This window comes from Glycine max, chromosome 20, assembly GCF_000004515.6.
Source record: "Glycine max cultivar Williams 82 chromosome 20, Glycine_max_v4.0, whole genome shotgun sequence".
Taxonomy (NCBI): Eukaryota; Viridiplantae; Streptophyta; class Magnoliopsida; order Fabales; family Fabaceae; genus Glycine; species Glycine max.
The window spans coordinates 13136692-13160922 of record NC_038256.2 but is presented as its reverse complement, the minus strand read 5'-3'; positions in this window follow the sequence as shown (position 1 = coordinate 13160922).

Genomic DNA, 24231 nt, shown 5'->3' with positions numbered 1-24231 from the left:
GAGAGAAAAGGCGGGGGGGGGGGGGGGGGCACGAAATTGAAGGAGGAAAAAAGGGAGAGAAGTTGAACTTTGAAGTTTGTCTCACAAGACTCTCATTCATCAAAGTTACAACAAGTGTTACACATGCTTCTATTTATAGCCTAGGTAGCTTCCTTGAGAAACTTTCTTGAGAAGCTTCCTTGAAAAGCTTCTTTGAGAAGCTAGAGCTTAGCTACACACACCCCTCTAATAGCTAAGCTCACCTCCTTGAGATGCTTCCTTGAGAAGATTCCTAGAGAAGTTAGAGCTTAGCTACACACACCCCTCTAATCGCTAAGTTCACCTCCTTGAGATGAGAAGCTAGAGCTTAGCTACACACAACCCCTATAATAGCTAAGCTCACCCCTATGCCAAAATGCATGAAAATACAAAAAAGTCTCTACAACAAAGACTACTCAAAATGCCCTGAAATACAAGGCTAAAACCCTATACTACTAGAATGGCCAAAATACAAGGCTCAAAAGAAGGAAAAACCTATTCTAATACTTACAAATGAAGAGTGGACCCAACCTTGACCCATGGGCTCAGAAATCTACCCTGAGGTTCATGAGAATCCTAGGACCTTCTTTAGCAGCTCTAGCCCAATCCTCTTAGAGTCTTTTATCCAATACCCTTGGGGTGGTAGGATTACATCATCAAGTCTAATGCCCATCCTCGAAAAGGGCAAGGTTTTGTTATTGAGTGTAACTCACTTGCTGGAACTTCTTGTATGAGACCATGTTTTTGGCATTCCTCACATGATTTTGCATAATTAATGCAATCCTTCAAAATAGGTGGCAAATAATAACCTTGTCAAAATAACGCCCACTTCATCTTTTGACTAGCTTTATGAGAACCACAAATTCCTTCGTGAGTTTCAGCCAAAGCTATATAAGCATTCGATTCTCCCAAACATTTTAACAAGATTCCATCTATACTCTTTTTATACAACTCATCTCCAAGAATAACATAATTTACAATATATTTTGTCTTTCAGTCCATAGATAAATTAGGATTTCAAAGATATTCTAGTAAAGGTTTTCTCTAATCATGAGTTGTTACCATATCGATATTCAAAATTTCTACTTCCTGTAATTTTTTTTGATAGTTATCAAAGCTTCAAAATTTTGTTTACTCAACTTATAACCAGATGCAATTTAAGCCACATCATTAGCTTCTTTATGTTGCTCTCGAAACACATGTTTGAATTCAATCTCTTCAAATTGAGCTAACAACTTAGATGCATATGAAAAGTATTTCAACAAGTTACTTTTGATGCATTTAAATTTATGAGTTAATTGATTGATGACTAACTCATAATCTCCTCTAATCAGAATGTTTTTTGCACCTAAATTCAATAATGTTTCCAAACCAAATATTAAAGTCTCATATTCTGCTTCATTGTTGGAACACACAGGTTGTATTTCAAAAAGGATCTTCACAGGGGTATTATTTGGAGAAATTAAAACGACACCAATTCCATCACCATATACATGTTTCTATCCTTCGAAATACAATATCCAAGGTTTAATTCCAATATAACATTCCAATATTTCTATGTTTGAATGGTCAACCAAGAAATCTGCTACAATGGCCTTTAATAGATTTCAATTGTATAAAGGTAAGTGAAATTTCAATTAGTGCAAGGGTCCATTTTCCTATTCTATCATGCAGAATAGATTTAGACAACATAAATTTAATAACATTGTTGTGAGACAATACTAGAACATTGAAAGACTTTATATAATACTTGAGTTTAGTAAAAGAACATTACAAGCACAAGCATAATTTAACTATTGTACTATATCTAATTTTGACATAATTAAGAATTCGACTCAAATAATAAATAGCACATTCTATGTAGTTATCATAGTCTTGCACCAATATGCCTTCAATAGTCGAATCTGATGCTGAAATGTACAATCTCAATTCTTTTCCTTTCATAGGAGACACTAGAACTGGTGGATTGACAAGATATCTCTTATGTCATCAAAGACTTCTCGGTGTTCCTTTTCCCATCAAAATTCAACTTCATTTTTTAATCCGAGTAAAAGTGAAAACACTTTATTCCATACAGATTAGAAATAAATCTTCTGAGAAAATTTGTAACGACCCGCCTTGATGCAATCCTCCCTAGGAAGGGACCAGTCACTAGAGCCATGAGCAAGAGACTCCAAGAGGATTGGGCTAGAGCTGCTGAAGAAGGCCCTAGGGTTCTCATGAACCTCAGGGTAGATTTCTGAGCCCATGAGCCAACGTTGGGTCCAATTATCTTTGTACATATTAGACTAGGATGTCATTATATTTGGTCCTTGTATTTAGAGCTCCATAATGTAGGTAGGGTACCTTAGAAATATAGGATTTTTCAGCCCTTGTATTTTAGGGCACCTAGACTAGTTTTTGTATTAGGGGTAGTTTTGTAATTTCACATGCACTAAGAGAATATTGATGTGTGTAGTTGCAAATAAATTTAATTGAATTGGTTGAAGCCCAATCCAATTAAATTTTAGAGGGGGAGGTGAGCATTTGCTTACCACACCCCATTGCCACATCATATAGTCAGACTTTGTGCATGTCCTTCATGCTTTACATGCCTTATGACACCTAAGCACACTTAGTGGAGAATCTTGGAATTGATCTTGGATTAGTGGGCTGAACCATAACTAAAATTCACTAATCATAATTAGTGATATTTTGGCTCCAAAGTTTGGCTCCACAAATTCAATTTCAAATTCAAGTGAAATTTGAATTGAAATTCAAATTTCCCTCCAATTCCGTGTGACACTTAGGCTATATATAGAGGTCAGGTGTGTGCATTTTTTTCAACTTTGATCATTTGAATATTGAACTTCATATTTCAGAGCTCATTTAGAGCACAAAATTTCGTGCTATTTTCTCCCTCTCCCTTCATTCATCTCCTTCTTCCTCCAAGCTCTTATCCATGGCCTCCTATGGTGGTGAGCTTCTTCTAGACTCATCTTCTCCTTGAAGTGGTGTCTCCTCTCTCTCTTCCTTCTCCATTCTGCTGCCATTCATCTTCCATGAAGCAAAGGAATCCATTGATGAAGAAGATCCTAGGCCTACAAGCTCCAATGGAGCTTACACCATGTGGTATCAGAGCATCTTCATCTAGGTGATGTTCTTTTGCTTCCTCTATCTTTTTGTTCGGTGAATTCTCTTTAATTCCTTGTTCTTCATCTTATTCTCCATGTATATCCTCCATTGTCTTGTGGTATGGTACTGTTTAGAGTAGATTCAAAAAAATAAACCGATTAAATCTTAGATCTACACTTGTTCTTGCATTTCTATGGTTCAAATTTTGTAGATTTACTCTTGAATCTTGTTTTTGTGTTGATTTTAGGTTCTATCAATTCTCATTCATAATATTCTTGTGCTTAACCTTTAGATCTAAATTTTCTTCCAAAAATATTGATTAGAAAAAAAAACACAAAAATCCAAGTGTAAATCACTTAATCCATGTTGTCTTAGAGTCATGTTTAATCATAGTAATTGTCACATTATGCTCTAAGTTTGTGTTGAATTTTTATTTTGTTTATTGAATTCTAGATACATTTGTTCATGTATTCTTGTCATTCTTAGCCTATCTTTTTAATTTTGAGTCTAATTCATGCATGTTATTTAGTTCATAACATGTTCTAAATCAATTCCTAGAAGTAGTCTTGTTGTTGAACTCTTTTTTGTTTTTTAAGATTCCTACATGATGCCTATGATGAAGTTGAGTTGTGGTGCTGAGTTGTGGCTGGATTTGTGAATCAAATAAGTCTTAAGCTCTCTTGAATTGTTTTATTCATGATAATTGAGCATAAGTAAACACAAATTGTAACTATCCAAGCCTTAAGCAACATAAACACTACTCTTGATTTCTAGGTTGAAATCACTGGTGCTGGTAGCTTGAACATATGAACTTGTATAAATTACTGGGAATTTGTCACTACGTGTTTTGAGATGAAATATTTACTGAATTTTCTAGACATCTGGACCAAAATTATAAAAAATAACCAAGCGATTTTGATTAAAGGAAAAAATAAGAAAAATCACACAAGTTGGCAGAAAAATAAGTGTCCTGGAAAAAAAAGAAACTGAAAAGGAAGTGTGCTTGTTGTTTTGGCTCAAAATATGTTCTATAATTGGTGCCTATTTTATACCAATCCTAGTTCTGAAATTTCAATTGAAAATTATTGTGAAAACAAGTGCCAAAACTAGAGGTTTCTTGAGTCTTTTTTTTTAGTTTTTCTACTCTACTCTAGAGCCATTCTAGGTTTCTCTTTGAGTCCTAGCTTGATTTTGTGTGCTTTTCATTTCTTTAATTGTTGAATAATCCTTGAAAATTTGTCTTGTTAAAACTCTATTGGTTTAGCTTTCATTTCATTTTTTTTTGTCTTTGGTTATTGCTTGTCTCTTTGTTTCCTTGCTTGTGAGTTACCATATAGGGAATTGGAAAGGAGGATTGGTGCCATATCTTGAAGAATTTGAGTCAAGAAGCAAGGGGCCAACCACCTTAAGAGCTATTGGACTAAGAAGCACTCCAAATTGAGTGAAACACTAAAGAGAGAATAGCCACCACAATTGAGGACATTTTTCTTTGTAATTTTGTAATTGGCAATTTGCTTTGCTTTCAAATTTTGTAACAAAAAGGTCTTTCATTGGAAGTAAGTTGGGAGCCTCCAATAGGTCACCCTACTTCCATTTGTGTGTAATAATTTTAGGCAATTTTCCCTTAGGATAGTGAGTGTTTTGTTGGGAACCTTAAATGAGGTCATCCAAACACTCTTAGGATCCGCCTAGTTTGCATTTCTTGCACTTTAATTTCTTGCTTACTTTCATAGCTTATTTCCTTTACCCTCCATTGTCAAACCTCCTAGATAGCTTGCCTTTTACCAATTAGTTTTTACCTTATCTTTCACACCTCTTTTAGTGTTTATTTTGGCTAGTTTCAACCATAGTTTCTTTTACTTTTTTTTTCAAACCCCCAACAAGAAAGAACCATAACTTAGGAACCAACATGAGTCTTCATTCTTCATCTAGTGTTAATGGTGAGGATTCTTCTCCTAAGGACCCCTTGTATAAGATATTAGATGAGTTGGGATCCCTTAAGTTGTGGAAAGAAAAACAAGAGAGAAAAGAAAAAGGTAAAAAAAGAGTGGAAGAAATAAGTCAAGATGAAAGAGAGAAAATAAGAGAGGAAGAAAGAAGAAAAATAATGAAAGAAATGAAAAGAGAAAAACATGCCTCCTATAGTAGTCATGACTCTTGCAAGAGTTTAAGTGAAGAACTTAGCGACTATTATAAAGGGCGCCATAGTTCACATACTAAACATCACTCCCAAAGAAAAGAAAAGGATAGAAGGCCTCAAGAGGTTAACATTAGCCTCCCATATTTCCATGGAAAAGATAATGTTGAGGCCTACTTTGATTGGGAAATGAAGGTTGAAAAACTCTTTGCTTGCCATCATATTAGCAAAGAGAGAAAAGTTCCATTGGCTACCCTTAGCTTTCAAGGGTATGCCCTTTATTGGTGGACTTCCCTTGTTAGGGAACGAAGGATTCATGTGGATCCTCCAGTAGAGTATTGGAATGATCTTAAGAGTGCCCTTAGGAAGAGGCACATTGCCTCCTACTATGAAAGGGAGCTTATGGACAAGCTCCAAAGGCTTAGACAAGGGAGTATGAGTGTTCAAGAATATAGACAACAAATGGAATTACTCCTTTTAAGAGCTGGACTTAGGGAGGAGGAAAAAACAAGCATAGTTAGGTTCCTTAGTGGGCTTAATATGGAAGTGAGGGACAAGGTTGAACTCTTTCCATATAGGGACCTAGATGAGCTAGTCCAACTTTGTATAAGAGTGGAGCAACAACTTAAAAGAAAGTCTTCTTCAAAATCTTATGGCTCTCACTCTTATCCAAGGAAGGACCAAGCCCATGGAATTTTAGGGGCTGCACCTTCAAAACCCAAGGAAGATAAGGGTAAGACCATAGAGAAATACACCCCTAAGACTAGTTCCCAAGAAAGGACTAGCAACATTAAATGCTTCAAATGTCTTGGGAGAGGTCACATTGCCTCTCAATACCCCATAAAGAAAACCATGATCATGAGGGGTCAAGACATTTATAGTAGTCAAGAGAGACTACTTCTTGCCCTTCCTCTAGTGGAAGTGAAGATGAAGTAAGGGGTGAAGAGTCTAGTGAGGAAGTCTACCCCCATGAAGAAGGTGACCTCTTAATGGTTAGAAGGCTCCTAGGAGGTCAATCTTGTGATCTATCTCAATCCCAAAGAGAGAACATCTTTCATACAAGATGCAAAATTTTAGATAAAACTTGTTCTCTCATTGTGGATAGTGGATCTTGTTGCAATTGTTGTAGCACAAGATTAGTTTCCAAGTTGAACCTCACTATCATTCCCCACCCAAAACCTTATAAACTTCAATGGCTCAATGAGCAAGGGGAAATGATAGTTAACCAACAAGTGAAGATACCTTTCAACATTGGGACATATAAGGATGAAGTTAATTGAGATATAGTTCCCATGGAGGCAGAACATATTCTTTTAGGAAGGACGTGGCAATTTGATAGGAAGATCATTTACAATGGCCTAACTAATGAGATTACCCTCACCCATCTTGGCACTAAATTTGTGTTGCATCCTCAAACACCTTCACAGGTGGCCAAAGATCAACTAACTATGAAAGAGGGATGAGGAAGAAAAACTAGAAAAACAAAAGAAAAAGAAGGATAGTAAGGCCTTGTCTTCAAAGGCCAAGGGGAAGGAAAAAGAGGAAAAGGATTCCTCCAAGAAGATTGTTAAGAAGGAAAATCATTTTGCAACAAAAGGTGATATTAAAAGAGCACTCCTTCTTAAACAATCTTTCTACCTTCTCTTATCAAGGGAAACATCCCTTAGCATTACCACAATTCCTACATTTGAGACCTTACCCCTAAAGGTCAAAGAACTCTTACATGAATTTGGTGATATATTTCCCCAAGAGATACCCCCTGGGCTACCTCCTTTAAGGGGAATAGAACACCAAATAGATTTAGTCCCAGGAGCAAGCCTTCCTAATAGGCCAACCTATAGGACTAACCCTCAGGAGACTAAGGAGATAGAGTCTCAAGTTAAAGAGTTGTTGGAGAAGGGATGGGTCCAAGAGAGCCTAAGCCTATGTGCTATGCCAGTGTTGTTGGTTCCCAAAAAGGATGGTACGTGGAGAATGTGTACAGATTGCAGGGCCATGAACAACATCACTGTAAAGTATAGGCACCCCATTCCTAGACTTGATGATTTGCTTGATGAGTTGCATGGTGCCAATATCTTTTCAAAAATTGATCTTAAAAGTGGTTATCACCAAATCAGAATGAAAGAAGGTGATGAGTGGAAAACCGCTTTGAAGACCAAGTTTGGTTTGTATGAATGGCTAGTGATGCCTTTTGGGCTCACTAATGCACCAAGCACCTTTATGAGGCTTATGAATCATGTCTTAAGGGATTTCATAGGTAGATTTATAGTTGTTTATTTTGATGATATTTTAGTGTACAGTAGGAGCCTAGATGATCACTTAGGACATCTCAGGAAAGTTCTTTCAGTCCTTAGGAAAAACACACTCTATGCAAATATAGAGAAGTGCACTTTTTGTGTAGATAATATAGTTTTCTTAGGGTTTGTAGTTGGTAGAAATGGGGTTCAAGTGGACCCTGAGAAAATCAAGGCCATCCAATAATGGCCCACCCCAAAAAGTGTGGGAGATATTAGGAGCTTCCATGGGTTAGCAAGCTTCTATAGAAGGTTCGTTCCTAATTTCTCTACAATTGCATCACCTCTCAATGAGCTAGTGAAGAAGAATGTGGCATTTACCTGGGGTGAAAAACAAGAGCAAGCCTTTGCTTTGCTCAAAGAAAAGCTTACTAAGGCACCTGTTCTAGCTCTTCCTGACTTTTCTAAAACTTTTGAGCTAGTATGTGATGTGATGAGAATACTGAAACTGGCCAAATACAGGCTAAAGGCCCAAGTGGAGAAGGACGAAGGCCCAAGTGGAGAAGGATAAAGCCCTCGACTGGAGAAGGATGAAGGCCCAGAGGCAGAGACACTATCAAGACTATTAATTGTTGTTGAAGGCCCAGATTAATTTGAAGACCCAAGTTAAATATGTTTTTTAGTTATAATTTTTATTTATTGTAATTTTGGCCCAAATTGTTTAGAAGGCCCATGTCTATTTTTATCTTTTTGTTTAGATACACTATAAGTATTGGTTTTTGTTTTGAATAAAAAAACTTTTGGCATTTGATAAAATTTGGTGAGAGTTTCTCTTTGAGTTCCTTGTTGAACCAATTATCAGACTTATCAAGGTAATCCTTGTGGCGTCTACCCTGACTTATCTTCCTTCACCGGAAGTGGCGTCTACCTTGACTTATTTTCCTTCACTGGAAGTGGTGTCTATCCTGACTTATCTTCCTTCATTGGAAGCGGCGTCATCCAAACTCTGTAACCTGTATCAAACGTTCCGGCCCGTAAGGTTCACATCATCTGGTATCAGAGCTTCGGCTCTTGATACAGGTTCTATCCTATCCTATCCTATTTTTTTTCTTTGTAATTTGTCTAGGTTCGTGTTTTTGTCCTTATTCTGTTATTTGCGTTCTTGTTTACATCTTGTTTCGTTCTTGTTTGCGTCTTGTGTTCTGTTATTTGCGTTCTTGTTCTTGTCACGTTCTTGTTCTTGTTTCTTGTGTCTTTCACACTTTGTGTAAAAAAAAAAGTTGCAGAAATTTGGAAAAAAAAGTGGGTGTTTGATCTTTGAACACGAAATTGAGGCATTTAGAGGTGTTTTTTGGGAAAGAAAATCGTGGATCAAATCCCTTATCTAGATTCTCCTATGAATTCTGAGCATTTTGATATATAGTGGGCCTCAAATGGACAACCGTAGCAAAAGTTATGAGCATTTGAAGTTTACTTGTCATATCTATTATCTTATCTGTTATCCTATCTATTATCTTATTTGTTATCATATCTGTTATCCAAATCAAATCAAATCAAAATCTGTTATCCAAATCAGATTTGTTATCCAAATCAAATCAAGTTTAATCTGTTATCCAAATCAAATCCAATCTGCTATCCAAATCAAGTCTAATATGTTATCCAAATCAAATCTAAATCCAAATCAAGTCTAATCTGTTAACCAAAATCAAATTTGATTTGTTATCCAAATTAAATCTGCTACACAGTCTGTGATAATTAAACTGTTTTTCCTATTATATACCTTGTGTGTCTAATTTGATTCATCCAGGAACTTAAGAGGGAGTGAGTGGTAAAAGGCAAGAGTGAAAGCATCACACAAAAGCCTATATTGAGAGCATCAAACACGAGTGAACTACCATTAAAGAGAGAAACACGTGAGTAGAGTGTGGTGAGGTCCTGAATCTTTTTTTAAAATTACTGCAAAATTCTTTGTTCCTTAATCATGGCAGGAGCTGGTGACAATGATGGTGTATATCATCAACTGGACGAATCTCAGCGTTTATTATTGGACGCGATGACTACACAAATGCAACGTTTGTTGAACCATAACAAAGAAGAGCTCTACAGGCGAATAGTCAAATCTTCCTTGTTTACTCTTAAACCTCTATCCCCTAGAGAAGTGTGTGATGACCAAATCAGAATGAGAGAAAAGAGAGAACAAGAGAAAGAAAATAGTGAGGCACCACAGAGGAATAGGAAAAAGAAGAGTGATACACCCGAGGGAAATAGTGATACACATAAGAGAGAGAGTGATACACATGAGAGAAAATTTAATTATTTTGCAAAGGCGAGTGAAGTGAGGAAAGTGTTGCCTGCTCATGAGCCACTCTATCTACAGTATTGCAAAGACAGTAAAATTTCTACTGATAATTCTAATGAGTTTACTATTTCTATTTCTCCTAGTGTTCAACCCTTATTGCAGGAATTTAAAAATGTCTTTCCTAAGGAGATTCCTCATGGACTGCCACCTTCAAGAGGCATAGAACATCAAGTTGATCTCCTTCCCGGAGCTTCATTGCCTAACAGGACAACTTACAAAAGCAATCCCCAAGAGACTCAACGTAAGGATGCACATGCCAAAGTTGAGTAAGTGAAAAGATTGTATGACCAAGTGAAGGTGCAAATTGCAAAGAAAAATGAAAGCTATGCCAAGCAAGCCAACAAGAAAAGGAAGGAAGTGGTACTTGAACCCGGTGATGATCCTAGACATTAGAGGGCAAATGTTTTCCAAGAAGGAGGGAATGATGAGAATCCTGAAACTGGCCAAATACAGGCTAAAGACCCAAGTGGAGTAGGGCGAAGGCCCAAGTGGAGAAGGACAAAGCCCCCGAGTGGAGAAGGATGAAGGCCTAGAGGCAGAGACACTATCAAGACTATTAATTGTTGCTGAAGGCCCAGATTAATTTGAAGGCCCAAGTTAAATATGTTTTTTAGTTATAATTTTTATTTATTGTAATTTTGGCCCAAAATGTTTTGAAGGCCCATGTCTATTTTTATCTTTTTGTTCAGATACACTATAAGTATTGGTTTTTGTTTTGAATAAAAAAACTTTTGGCATTTGATAAAATTTGGTGAGAGTTTCTCTCTGGGTTCTTTGTTGAACCTATCTCAGACTTATCAAGGTAATCCTTGTGGCGTGTACCCTGACTTATCTTCCTTCACCGGAAGTGGCGTCTACCCTGACTTATCTTCCTTCACTGGAAGTGCGTCATCCAAATCTCCGTAGCCTGTATCAAGCGATCCGTTCTTCTTGACTTTTCTAAAACTTTTGAGCTAGTATGTGATGCCTCTGGAGTGGGAGTTGGAGCTGTATTGTTACAAGGTGGGCACCCTATTGCTTATTTTAGTGAAAAACTTCATAGTTCCACCCTCAACTACCTCACCTATGATAAAGAGCTTTATGCCTTAATAAGAGCCCTCCAAACTTGGGAACATTACCTTGTTTCCATGGAATTTGTCATTCATAGTGATCATCAATCACTTAAGTATATTAGAGGGCAAAGCAAGTTAAACAAGAGGCATGCAAAATGGGTAGAGTACTTAGAGCAATTTCCATATGTTATCAAATACAAAAAGGGAAAAACAAATGTGGTAGCTGATGCCCTCTCTAGGAGACACACATTGTTTTGCTCCCTAGGAGCTCAAATTTTAGGATTTGATAATATTAGGGACTTGTATGCTTTAGATGAACATTTCTCTCCCATTTACGAGAGTTGTGGGAAAAAGGCCCAAAATGGATTCTATTTGGCTGAGGGGTATTTGTTCAAAGAGGGAAAGCTTTGCATACCCCAAGGATCCATTAGGAAATTACTTATGAAAGAGAGCCATGAGGGTGGGCTCATGGGCCACTTTGGGATAGACAAGACGCTTGTCTTACTCAAAGAAAAGTTTTATTGGCCCCATATGAAGAAAGATGTCCATAAGCATTGGACTAGGTGTGTGGCTTATTTACAAGCCAAGTCTAGGGTGATGCCTCATGGGCTATACACACCCTTACCCATCCCCTCTGCACCTTGGGTAGACATTAGTATGGACTTTGTCCTTGGGCTTCCTAGAACCCAAAGAGGTGTAGACTCTATCTTTGTGGTGGTGGATAGGTTTAGCAAGATGGCACACTTTATACCATGCCACAAGGTGGATGATGCTTCCCACATCTCAAAACTCTTTTTCAGGGAAGTTGTGAGACTCCATGGTTTGCCTAGGACCATTGTGTCAGATAGAGATGCTAAGTTCCTTAGCCACTTCTGGAAAACCATATGGGCTAAGCTAGGAACTAAACTTCTTTTCTCTACCACTTGTCATCCACAAAATGATGGGCAAATAGAGGTAGTGAATAGGTCTTTATCCTCCCTTTTAAGGGCTCTTCTAAAAGGCAACAATAAGTCTTGGGATGAGTATCTTCCTCATGTAGAATTTGCCTACTACAGGGGGGTTCATAGAACCACCAAGCAGTCCCCTTTTGAGGTTGTCTTTGGGTTCAATCCCCTAACATCATTTGACCTCATTCCTCTCCCACTGGACACTTCTTTTATATATAAAGAAGGGGAATCTAGGTCAGAGTTTGTAAAGAAGTTGCATGAGAGGGTTAAGAACCAAATAGAGAACCAAACAAAGGTGTATTCAACTAAAGGCAATAGAGGAAGAAAATAGCTAGTTCTTAATGAGGGTGACTGGGTTTGGCTCCATCTTAGGAAAGATAGATTCCCTACTAAAAGGAAATCCAAGCTTAGCCCTAGAGGGGATGGACCTTTTCTGGTTTTGGAGAGGATCAATAACAATGCCTATAGGTTGGACCTCCCAGAAGAGTATGGAGTCAACATCACTTTTAACATTTCTGATTTAATTCCTTTTGCAGGTGGAGCTGATATTGAGGAGGAGGAACAAACAGATTTGAGGTCAAATCCGCTTCAAGGGGAATGGGATGATGCAATCCTCCCTAGGAAGGGACCAGTCACTAGAGCCATGAGCAAGAGGCTCCAAGAGGATTGGGCTAGAGCTACTGAAGAAGGCCCTAGGGTTCTCATGAACCTTAAGGTAGATTTCTGAGCCCATAGGCCAACGTTGGGTCCAATTATCTTTGTACATATTATACTAGGATGTCATTATATTTGGTCCTTGTATTTAGGGCTCCATAATGTAGGTAGGGTACCCTAGAAATATAGGATTTTTCAGCCCTTGTATTTTAGGGCACCTAGACTAGTTTTTGTATCAGGGATAATTTTGTAATTTCACATGCACTAAGTGAATATTTGATGTGTGTAGTTGGAAATAAATTTAATTGAATTGGTTGAAGCCCAATCCAATTAAATTTTAGAAGGGGAGGTGAGCATTTGCTTACCACACCCCATTGCCACATCATATAGTCACACTTTGTGCATGTCCTTCATGCTTTACATGCCTTATGACACCTAAGCACACTTAGTGGAGAATCTTGGAATTGATCTTGGATTAGTGGGCTGAACCATAACTAAAATTCACTAATCATAATTAGTGAAATTTTGGCTCCAAAGTTTGGCTCCACAAATTCAATTTCAAATTCAAGTGAAATTTGAATTGAAATTCAAATTTCCCTCTAATTTTGTGTGACACTGAGGCTATATATAGAGGTCATGTGTGTGCATTTTTTCCAACTTTGATCATTTGAATATTAAACTTCAGATTTCAGAGCTCATTTAGAGCACAAAATTTCATGCTCTTCTCTCCCTCTCCCTTCATTCATCTCCTTTTTCCTCCAAGTTCTTACCCATGGCCTCCTATGGTGGTGAGCTTCTTCTAGACTCATCTTCTCCTTGAAGTGGTGTCTCCTCTCTCTCTTCCTTCTCCATTCCGCTGCCATTCATCTTCCAAGAAGCAAAGGAATCCATTGATGAAGAAGATCCTAGGCCTACAAGCTCCAATGGAGCTTACACCACCCCTCGTCACTATGATATCACCACTCTAAACCACGAGAATTTCAATTTTTAAATGAAAACTCAGTTAATTTGCTTATGAAAAATTAAAGTAATTTTTTTTTCACGATATACATTCCTAAACAACGCATCATTACTGAAATGAATACATATACATATAGGTATAGTAACTCAGTACACATCATTCACATAATGGAAATGAAATTTGTTCATACATATAATTAAATTTGTGGTTTACATCCTTAATTCAACAAAAATAATTATGGAACCAGCTAGGAAGAGTTGATTAACAAAACAAAACTCTTTCCTAAAATAATCCCAACGTCATCACGTCGGCTTGGCGACTCCATAAAAGAATCACACTTCATGTACTCTACTGTTGTCATTCTGCTCCCACGAACAAAGGTTCGCGATCATCGTAGGTACCAACCACGCGGTACAAAAATTGCGAGGGGTGAGTTTATTGTAAAAGAAATTAATACAAAAATCAAATAACCACAATTAGTAAGAAAACATTAACAAATATCATAAGCTTTCACAACATTCATTAGTCCAACACACACTCAACAAATAGTCATCATCCATCCACAATTCCAATCAATCATGCTCAGTATGATGCAATGTGGTACCACTTGACCTCAACTCTCAAATGCAATGTGGTACCATCCCCAAGGAAATAGCCTAAGCATGTCCACACGACACTCTCACTTAGGAAAACTAGGCAGTAAGTGTCGAGGTCACCCTGTCGTGCACAAGCAACTCCCCCTCCCCACGGTGATCTGCCTGAGTCTCAAGGGAGTTCTAAACTGAGTGACATACCCCCAAGTACAAGTATTTCTCCTCATGAGAAACTGCAAGTACTCACTGACAAAGTTTATACTATTTCCATGTCATATGAAGTATGAAACATGGGCACCATCAATGCACTAATCACGGATAATTAAAAATTGTAAGCCATCCCCCTCCAGAGATGCTTAAAACTCTTTAACCACTCTATTTCCCCCACCAGGGATATCCAACAAGGTCACTGAACCCACCATGTACATACACAACATACAATGTATGAAACATGGGCACCATCAATGCACTGACCGTGGATAATTAAAGATTCTAAGCCATCCCCCTCCGGAGATGCTTAAAACTCTTTAACCACTCTTTTTCCTCCACCAGGGATATCCAACAAGGTCACTACACCCCCATGTAAATACACAATATACAACGTATGAAACATGGGCACCATCAATGCATTGACCATGGATAATTAAAGATTCTAAGCCATCCCCCTCTAGAGATGCTTAAAACTCTTTAACCACTCTATTTCCCCCACCGGGGATATCCAACAAGGTCACTGCACCCCTCATGTACATACACAACATGCATCATCACAATGACATTTTCAACATCACCAACATCTCACCTCAATATCATTATCTACATCAACATTTGTTAGACAAATGGCCTCAGTTATCTTAAGAAGGGGGGGTTGAATTAAGATAACAAGAACTATTCCCCAATTTAAAATTTCGCTCTCTCTTTTTAGATTAACAATGCACCCTTAACATGAATTACTCAAAAGACAATTCAGAATAAACTTCTTTAAAGGCAAAAGATAAATAGCAATAAATAAAAGAAGTTTAAGGGAAGAGAGAAATGCAAACTTGATTTATACTGGTTCGGTCACTTCCTGTGCCTACGTCCAGTCCTCAAGCAACCCACTTGAGATTTTCCACTCTCTTTGTAAAATCCTTTTACAAAGTCTGAATCACACAGGGACAACCCTTCCCTTGTGTTCAGGAATCCTTTACAACAAGAGACCCTCGGTCTCTTAACCCCTTTTCAAAAGTAAAAAGAAAAGAAGAAGAAATCTCTCTTGAAAGTGACAGATTGTACAATGAAGATCAATCACAATTCCTTATTTGAATATGCAAGTGTTTGACCAAGGAATCTTTGAGAGGATAAGACATTTCAATTTAGAAAAACTCTCTTAATCTTTTGAGAGGATAAAACTTTTTGGGCAATCAAAAACTCTCTCTTAATTCGTGTTTCCAAGTCACATATAAATAGACCTTTGATGGCCATTCATAAACCATTTGAATAGATGTGACTCTTGAAAGTTATTTTCTGAAAATCTCCTCTGGTAATCGATTACAATATTTGTGTAATCGATTACAGGCTTTAATATTTGAATTAAAACGTTTATTAACTGCTGGTAATCGATTACCAATATGGTGTAATCGATTACATAGTCTAAAATTTGAATTCAAATATTTAGTAGCTGTTGTAAACCATTTTTGGCCACTGGTAATCGATTACATCCTCTGGTAATCGATTACCAGAGAGTAAATCTCTTGAAAAACACTTTTTAACTCAAATTACTTGGCCAAACCTTTTGCTAAATCAATTAGGAATTCCCTTCCTAAAATACTATTGATCATCTTGATGTTGTGGCTTGTATTCTTGAATCATTTGCATCAAATCATCATGATCATCATCAAAACATCAAAGTCATTTGCTTCTACAATCTCCCCCTTTTTGATGATGACAATATAAGTCCTGAAATCAAGATTCAAGCAAACAATGTATATATATAAAAATTTGTGTTTACTCCCCCTATGTTTTGGAATTGATGATCACTTGATTTCTAACTTTTATCACTTGATTTCTAAACTTTTTGATCATCATCAAAACACCAAAGATCTTCTACAACATTGCCTCATCTCGTTTCAATGACATTATCAACAACAACATCATCATATCATATTAACATAATTTTCAATAATAGCATCAACTCATATGAACATAATCATCAATGACAACATCATCTCACATAAATTAATATCCTCAATAATAGTATCATTAGTAAGTCGCATTACGTATATACATACATGTGTAGTTCATGCCTGAGATTCACACTCCCCAAGTCTTCAGACCATTCAAGTCTAATAGAAACAATGATGTTATTCATCAATAATAGATATATCGCATCCCATTAATAAAAAATGTTGTTTTCTTAAAAACTAGCATGCAACAGGGACATGCATACATCCATATAGATAGGTTCCCTGAACCCCAACTATGGTATTAAAAATTGTAAATGATAATAAACTCCCCTCACCTATCGTGAGTTCTCGATCAGTTTCACTTTGCGTTGCTCAGAGGTCTCTCTCATTAATGCTCGTGAGTCCAAACGCAAGGTTCTATATACCAAATTGAAGGAAATTTAATATAGATTTCAAAAACAAGGTTAATAACCATATTCGGAGTCAAATACCCCTATCAAAACATAAAGGGTTAAGGGTTGTTTCGGATTCTACTAAAAGGAGACATCATTTTAAAATTCCGATCATGCCAATGTGACTGGGGTTCAGTGAAGGTCACGAAAGTATCATCAATGTTATGAAAAGATAACTTTTACAATGTCTCATTTTCATGGGTTTTTCAAAAGAAGTGTAAAAACACCCTATTACAGTACCCAAAACACAAGAGACACCAAGAGAAACTCAAACTAACTAGGAGAAAGGCTTAGAAGTCGAGATTACCTCAGAGAAGCTATAAAAGGAAGGATTGAGGGAGTTTTCTCCATCAAATCCTTGAGGAGGATTCTGAGGATTCCGCTCCGATTACAATGTTCCACTTGGTGTGGAGGATCGGCGGCAAGCAACGATGGCTCATGGTGGCCACCGATGGTCGTGGGTGGTGGAGAAGGAGGTGTTAGGGTTTGGGTGGTGTTTGGAGAGGAGGAGAGGGTGAAAATCATGTTTTTCATGGGTTTGAATCTTCTTGATTATTTAATCCTTTTTGAATGGATCTTTAATAATCTTTGGCATCATCAAAATAATCTTGGAAGCTTTGCTACTACAATCTCCCCCTTTTTGATGATGACAAATCCTGAAATCAAGAGAATATATGCAATATTTGATCTATCGTTCACTCATCTCTTTCTCCCCCTTTCTTTTTGAATTTATGCTTAATTTAAAAGTTAGTAAATAATTTTATGTCTTAATTTCTAAAATACCCATTTTCTCTCCCCTTTTGGTAACATCAAAAAGCCAAAGTGAGTGAAAATGAAATAAAATAACAAACATATATCAGATGCTAACAGACATAGCAACAAGACAAAAAAAAAACACAATGAACACAATGAACGTATATCAGATGCTAACAGACAAAAAAAAAAAACATAATGAACACCTATTTATCTAAGTCACTAGCATCTAAAAGACCAAGTTCTCTTCTAATGGCAAAGAATGTTTCCTTTGGGAAAGGTTTGGTGAAGATGTCAGCAAGTTGATTTTTAGTATCTACAAATTCTAAAACACAATCACCTTTAAGAACATGATCCCTTAAAAAGTGATGCCTAATCTCTATATGCTTTGTTCTAGAATGTAGTACTGGGTTTTTGGATAGATCAATGACACTGGTATTGTCACACTTAATGGGTATGTGATCAAGAATAATTCCATAATCAGACAATTGTTGCTTCATCCATAAGATTTGTGCACAACAATTGCCAGCAGAAATATATTCTGCTTCGGCAGTGGATAAAACAACACTATTTTGCTTCTTGCTGTGCCATGAGACAAGAGCAGATCCTATACATTGGAAAGTTCCACTAGTGCTTTTCCTGTCGGTTTTGGAACTGGCAAAATCAGAATCAGAATAACCTATTAAGTTGCATGTAGAGTTTTTAGGATACCATAATCCTAGGTTAATAGTTCCTAAGAGATATCTGATAATCCTTTTTACTGCACTCAAGTGTGATTGTTTGGTGATGTAGCTCCATTGGAGCTTGTAGGCCTAGGATCTTCTTCATTAATGGATTCCTTTGCTTCTTGGAAGATGAATGGCAGTGGAATGGAGAAGGAAGAGAGAGAGGAGATGCCACTTCAAGGAGAAGATGAGTTTTGAAGAAGCTCACCACCATAGGAGGCCATGGATAAGAGCTTGGAGGAAGAAGGAGATGAATGAAGGGAGAGGAAGAGAAGAGCACAAAATTTTGTGCTCTTTCAAATGATCAAAGTTCAAAAAATGCACACACATGACCTCTGTTTATAGCCTAAGTGCCACACAAAATTGGAGGGAAATTTGAATTTCAATTCAAATTTCACTTGAATTTGAAATTGAATGTGTAGAGCCAAACTTTGGAGCCAAAATTTCACTAATTATGATTAGTGAATTTTAGTTATGGTTCAACCCACTAATCCAAGATCAATTCCAAGATTCTCCACTTAGTGTGGTTAGGTGTCATGAGGCATGTAAAGCATGAAGGACATGCACAAAGTGTGACTATATGTTGTGGCAATGGGGTGTAGTAAGCAAATGCTCACCTCTCCCTCTAAAATTTAATTGGATTGGGCTTCTACCAATTTAATTAAATTTATTTCCCAACACACACATCGAATATTCACTTAGTGCATGTGAAATTACAAAACTACCCCTAATACAAAAACTAGTCTAGGTGCCCTAAAATACAAGGGCTGAAAAATCCTATATTTCTAGGGTACCCTACCTACATTATGGAGCCCTAAATACAAGGACCAAATATAATGACATCCTAGTCTAATATGTACAAAGATAATTGGACCCAACCTTGGCCCATGGGCTCAGAAATCTACCTTGAGGTTCATGAGAACCCTAGGGCCTTCTTCAGCAGCTCTAGCCCAATCCTCTTGGAGCCGGTTGCTCATGGCTCTAGTGACTGGTCCCTTCCTATGGAGGATTGCATCATTTGGGATTGGATTGGAATCTAGCACACATGCATACACTAAACATGATGTCTGGTCTACTGGCAGATAAATAGAGAAGAGATCCAATCATACCTCGATATTGTTTCATGTCTATAGACTGACCAGATTCATCTTTATCTAAGTAACAACCAATGCTCATGGGTGTGGCCATGTGCTTTGAATTTTCCATCCCAAATCTTTTGATTAGTTCTTTGCAGTATTTGGCTTGGTTGACAAATATGCCTTCATTGGTTTGCTTAATTTGTAACCCAAGGACGTAGTTTAAATCTCCCATCATTGACATCTCAAATTCGCTTTGCATATCAAGAGAAAATTCCTTGCACCGAGAATCATTAATGGATCCAAAAATGATATCATCAACATATATTTGAACTAATAGAATATCATCATCCTTTTTCTTTATGAACAGAGTAGTATCCACTTTTCCTCTAGAGAAGTTTTTCTCTATGAGAAATTTGCTTAGTCTTTCATACCATGCCCTAGGGGCTTGTTTAAACCATATAGTTCCTTTTTCAATCTATAAACATGATTTGGCTTATCTGAATTTTCAAAACATGGGGGTTGTTCTACATATACTTCTTCTTGAATTAGGCCATTTAAAAAGGCACTTTTAACATCCATTTGATAAAGCTTAAAATTCATAATGGATGCATAAGCTAAGAGCATTCTAATGGCTTCTAGTCTTGCAACAGTAGCATAAGTTTCTTCATAATCTATTCCTTCTTCTTGATTATATCCTTTTGCAGCTAAACTAGTCTTATTTCTAATGACTATGCCATGTTCATCTAACTTATTCCTAAATACCCATTTTGTTCCTATAATGGGTTAGTTATGTGGTTTCTCAACTAGTTCCCAAACATTATTTCTCTCAAATTGATTTAACTATTCTTGCATAACAACTATCCATTGATCATCTATTATGACTTCTTTTAAGTATTATTGCATAAATCTTTGAGAGAGTGTCTAGTTGTTACCCCTTTAGAGATATCACCAATAATGTTGTCAAGAGGATGATTTCTGGAAGCTTTCCACTCCTTTGGAAGATCATTGTTTGCTTGAGTTTCGTAGTCTTGAGAATCCTCATTGCTTTCATCTCTTTTCCTTTTAGAATCCCTTTCATGAGTATGTATCTCTTCTAAGAAATCTGAAACATCATCTAACACATCCTTTCTTGGAGAAATAACATTAGACTCATCAAAGGAAACATGAATGGATTCTTCAATATTCATAGTTCTCTTATTGTATATTCTATATGCTTTACTATGCAAGGAATAACCTAGGAAGATTTCTTCATCCGCCTTGGCATCAAACTTTCCTAAGTTTTCTTTTCCATTATTTAATACAAAACATTTACAACCAAAGACATGCAAATGTGAAATATTTGGTTTTCTACCATTGAATAATTCATAAGGAGTTTTCTTTAAGATGGGTCTTATTAAAGCCCTATTTAGGATGTAACACTCAGTGTTAACGGCTTCCGCCCAAAAGTATTTTGGAAGAGGAGTATCATTTAATAGGGTTCTTGCTATTTCTTCTAAGGATCTATTTTTCCTTTCAACAACACCATTTTTATGTCAAATTCTTTATTTTCAAATTCTCCCCCATGATCACTCCTTATAGAAATAATTTTGAGATTTTTCTTATTTTGAATAACTTTTGCAAGTTTCCTAAATGCTTGAAATGCATCATTTTTATGAGTGATGAACAATGTCGAAGTATATCTAGAACAATCATCAACTATGACAAGTGCATAATAACTTCCACCAAAACTCATGACTCTAGATGGACCAAACAAATCCATATGTAATAATTGTAAAGGCTGAGTAGTTGAAACAATATTTTTGGATTTAAATGATGCTCTAGTTTGTTTTCCCTTTTGACATGCATCACATAGTTTATCTTTTTAAAATTTTAGTCTTGGCAAGCCAACAACCAAATCTTTTGAAATTAATTTCTTTAAATGTTCCATATTTACATGAGCGATCCTTTTATGCCATAGCCAAAGGTCATTGTCTTTGCTAAGAAAACATTGATTATCATCTGATTTTTGTTTTAAATCTAACATGTAAACATTATTTTCTCTAAATCCTACATGCTCTATATCCTTAACATGTTCATGTTTAATGACACATTTTTGAGAATCAAATGATACCCTATAACCTCTATCACATAATTGACTAACACTAAGCAAACTATGCTTAAGCCCTTCAACAAGTAAAACATTTTCAATAGAGGTTGAAGAGTTCGTACCTATTTTTCCGACTCCAAGAATTTTACCTCTGTTGTTGTCGCCATAGGTTACATGCCCGCTTTTCTTAGGAGAAATAGTTGTGAACTTTGAGGCATCTCCCCTCATGTGTTTAGAGCATCCGCTGTCTATGTACCACTTTTTCTTCAAGGGCTCCTCCTCATCGCTTTCATGATTCTTGGTCATTAAGCATATGTTTGCTTGCTCTTTCTCATTTTGATTAAGTCTTTGCAATTCCATCACATGTTCCTGCAACTTTCCAAATAATGTGGCAAGAGACATACTAGATAGATATTTAGATTCTATAATGGCAGTTACCATGAAATTTCCTTCTAGGAATAAGAAATTTGCTGAGGCCATATTTCTTAAAGTTTCTAAACTTTCTACAAGAAACCTACTCTGATACCACTTGTTGGACAAGTGGCCTCAGAAATTTTAGGAAGGGGGGGTTGAATTAAGATTTCGTTGACTAATCCTAATTGAAAATTTCCCTTTCTTAGATATTCCCTAGATTCAATTATTTCTTTAATTGTAAGTTACTCAAATAACAAATAAGGAGAAGTAAACTTAAAGAAATGTAAACACAACAAAAAGTAAAAGAGATTAAGGAAAGAGAGAATGCAAAACCAGATTCATACTGGTTCGGCCACAACCCGTGCCTATGTCCAGTCCCCAAGCAACCCGCTTGAGATTTCCACTATCCTTGTAAAATCCTTTACAAGCAATGAACCACAAAGGACTTCCCTCCTTTGTGTTCAGTGATTACAACCAAGAAGTTATTCCCACTTCTTGCAATGAACCTCAAGGAATGTTTGTCCCTTATGTCCAGTGATAACAACCAAGAAGTTATACCCACTTCTTGCAATGAACACAAAAGACGTTGGTCTTTTGTGTCCAGTGATCAACCAAGAATCAAATCTTGCTACTTCCAATGAACCCAAGGAACGTTGGTCCCTTGTGTTCAGTGTTTGTAACCAAGAAGACCTTCTCTTGAAAACAGTCACCAAGAGTAGGTCTCTTGAAAATATTTTTGTAAGAATGGAGGAGAGGAAGAAAATAGAATAGCACAAGTTTTTTCCCAATGAACTTTTCTTGACAAAGCAAGAGTTGAACAAAAACTTTTGGAAAGATGTTGAGAATTAGTGTTAATCAATATACTAAAATTTGTGCCATGGTCACATATTTATAGTCATTTGATGGCTCTTGAAGAACCATGTTAAAAGTTGTGACTCTTGGCAAAAACTAATCACTTTAAAAGTTGTGACTCTTTGACAATTTATTTTTCAAAACCAGTCACTGTAAAAGTTGACTCTTGGTAATTTTTCAAAATCAGTCATTGGTAAAAGTTGTGACTCTTGATAATTTTTCGAAACTAGTCATTGGTAAAAGTTGTGACTCTTGGTAATTTTTCAAAACCAATCACTGGTAATCGATTACCATAATGGTGTAATCGATTACACAATTTATTTTATCAAAAGTCGCGACTCTTCATGTTGAGGTTTGAAATCCAACGTTCAAAAACTACTGGTAATCGATTACAAATACTGTGTAATCAATTACACCATTTTGAAAATATTTTGTCACAAGTTGTGACTCTTGAGATTTGAAATTCAACGTTCAAAAACATTGGTAATCGATTACATGCCCATGGTAATCAATTACTACTTTGTAAAATAGTTATAAAACTATTTTGGGCTTCTGGTAATCGATTACTGCCTTATGGTAATCGATTACCAGAGAGTAAAAACTCTGGTAAAAGATTTTTCTTTGAAAAATTCTTTTGGACAAATTGTGCTATTCAATCTTTTCTTTGAAAAATTATTTTTAACTTACTTTGAAGCTTTTATTGAGGTTCTTGTATATCTTGAGTCTTCTCTTAAATCTTCACTTGAATCTTCTTGATTCTTTAATCTTGTTTGAATGGATCTTTAGTAATCTTGGGCATCATCAAAATAATCTTGGAAGCTTTGCTTCTACAACCTCAACTCATTCAATTCAACCATATAGTCAAATAACACGATAAATACAATTAAACATCGATTTATGATTAGTAATATTTCAGGGTGTTACAAAATTCACCTTACCTATTAATGATTGAAGTTATTTTTAATTCTTTGGAGGGGAAGTCTTCAAAATGGATTTTTCCTTATTTTTATCTACTTCGGTTTCCTTTTGATGGATAATGAAATCTAGGAATTAACCTGCAGATACACTAAAGTCTCACTTCAATGGATTCAATTTCAATCAATGTTGTGTCATTCTTTTGAACGACAACCTTAAATGTTGTAGATGATTATCTTTTGATTCTGATTTTGCAACGACATCATCTATTTAGACTTGCATGAATTTTCCAATCAAATCATGAAAATAAGATTCAGTGCTTTTTGATATGTTGCACCAACATTTTTCAAACCAAATGGCATTACTATCCATTTATATGTTCCTAATGCCCCTGGGCATCGAAAAGTGGTTTTAGATATATCATTTTTGGTGATGTATATTTGATTATATCCTGAATAATAATCTAATAAACTTAAAATTTCATTGCCTACTGTTGAATCAATTAACATATCAACAATTGACATATGATATTCATCTTTAGGAGTTACTGCACTTAAGTCCCTAAAATCTATACACACACATTTTCCTATTTTTTTTTAATTATAGGAGCAATATTAGAAATCCAATCAACATACCTTGTAGTCCGAATGAACTTGGCCTTTAGTAGCCTCTTGTTAGTTGTCTTATACGACTAACTTTTGTATAGAAAACATTTTCCAAAACT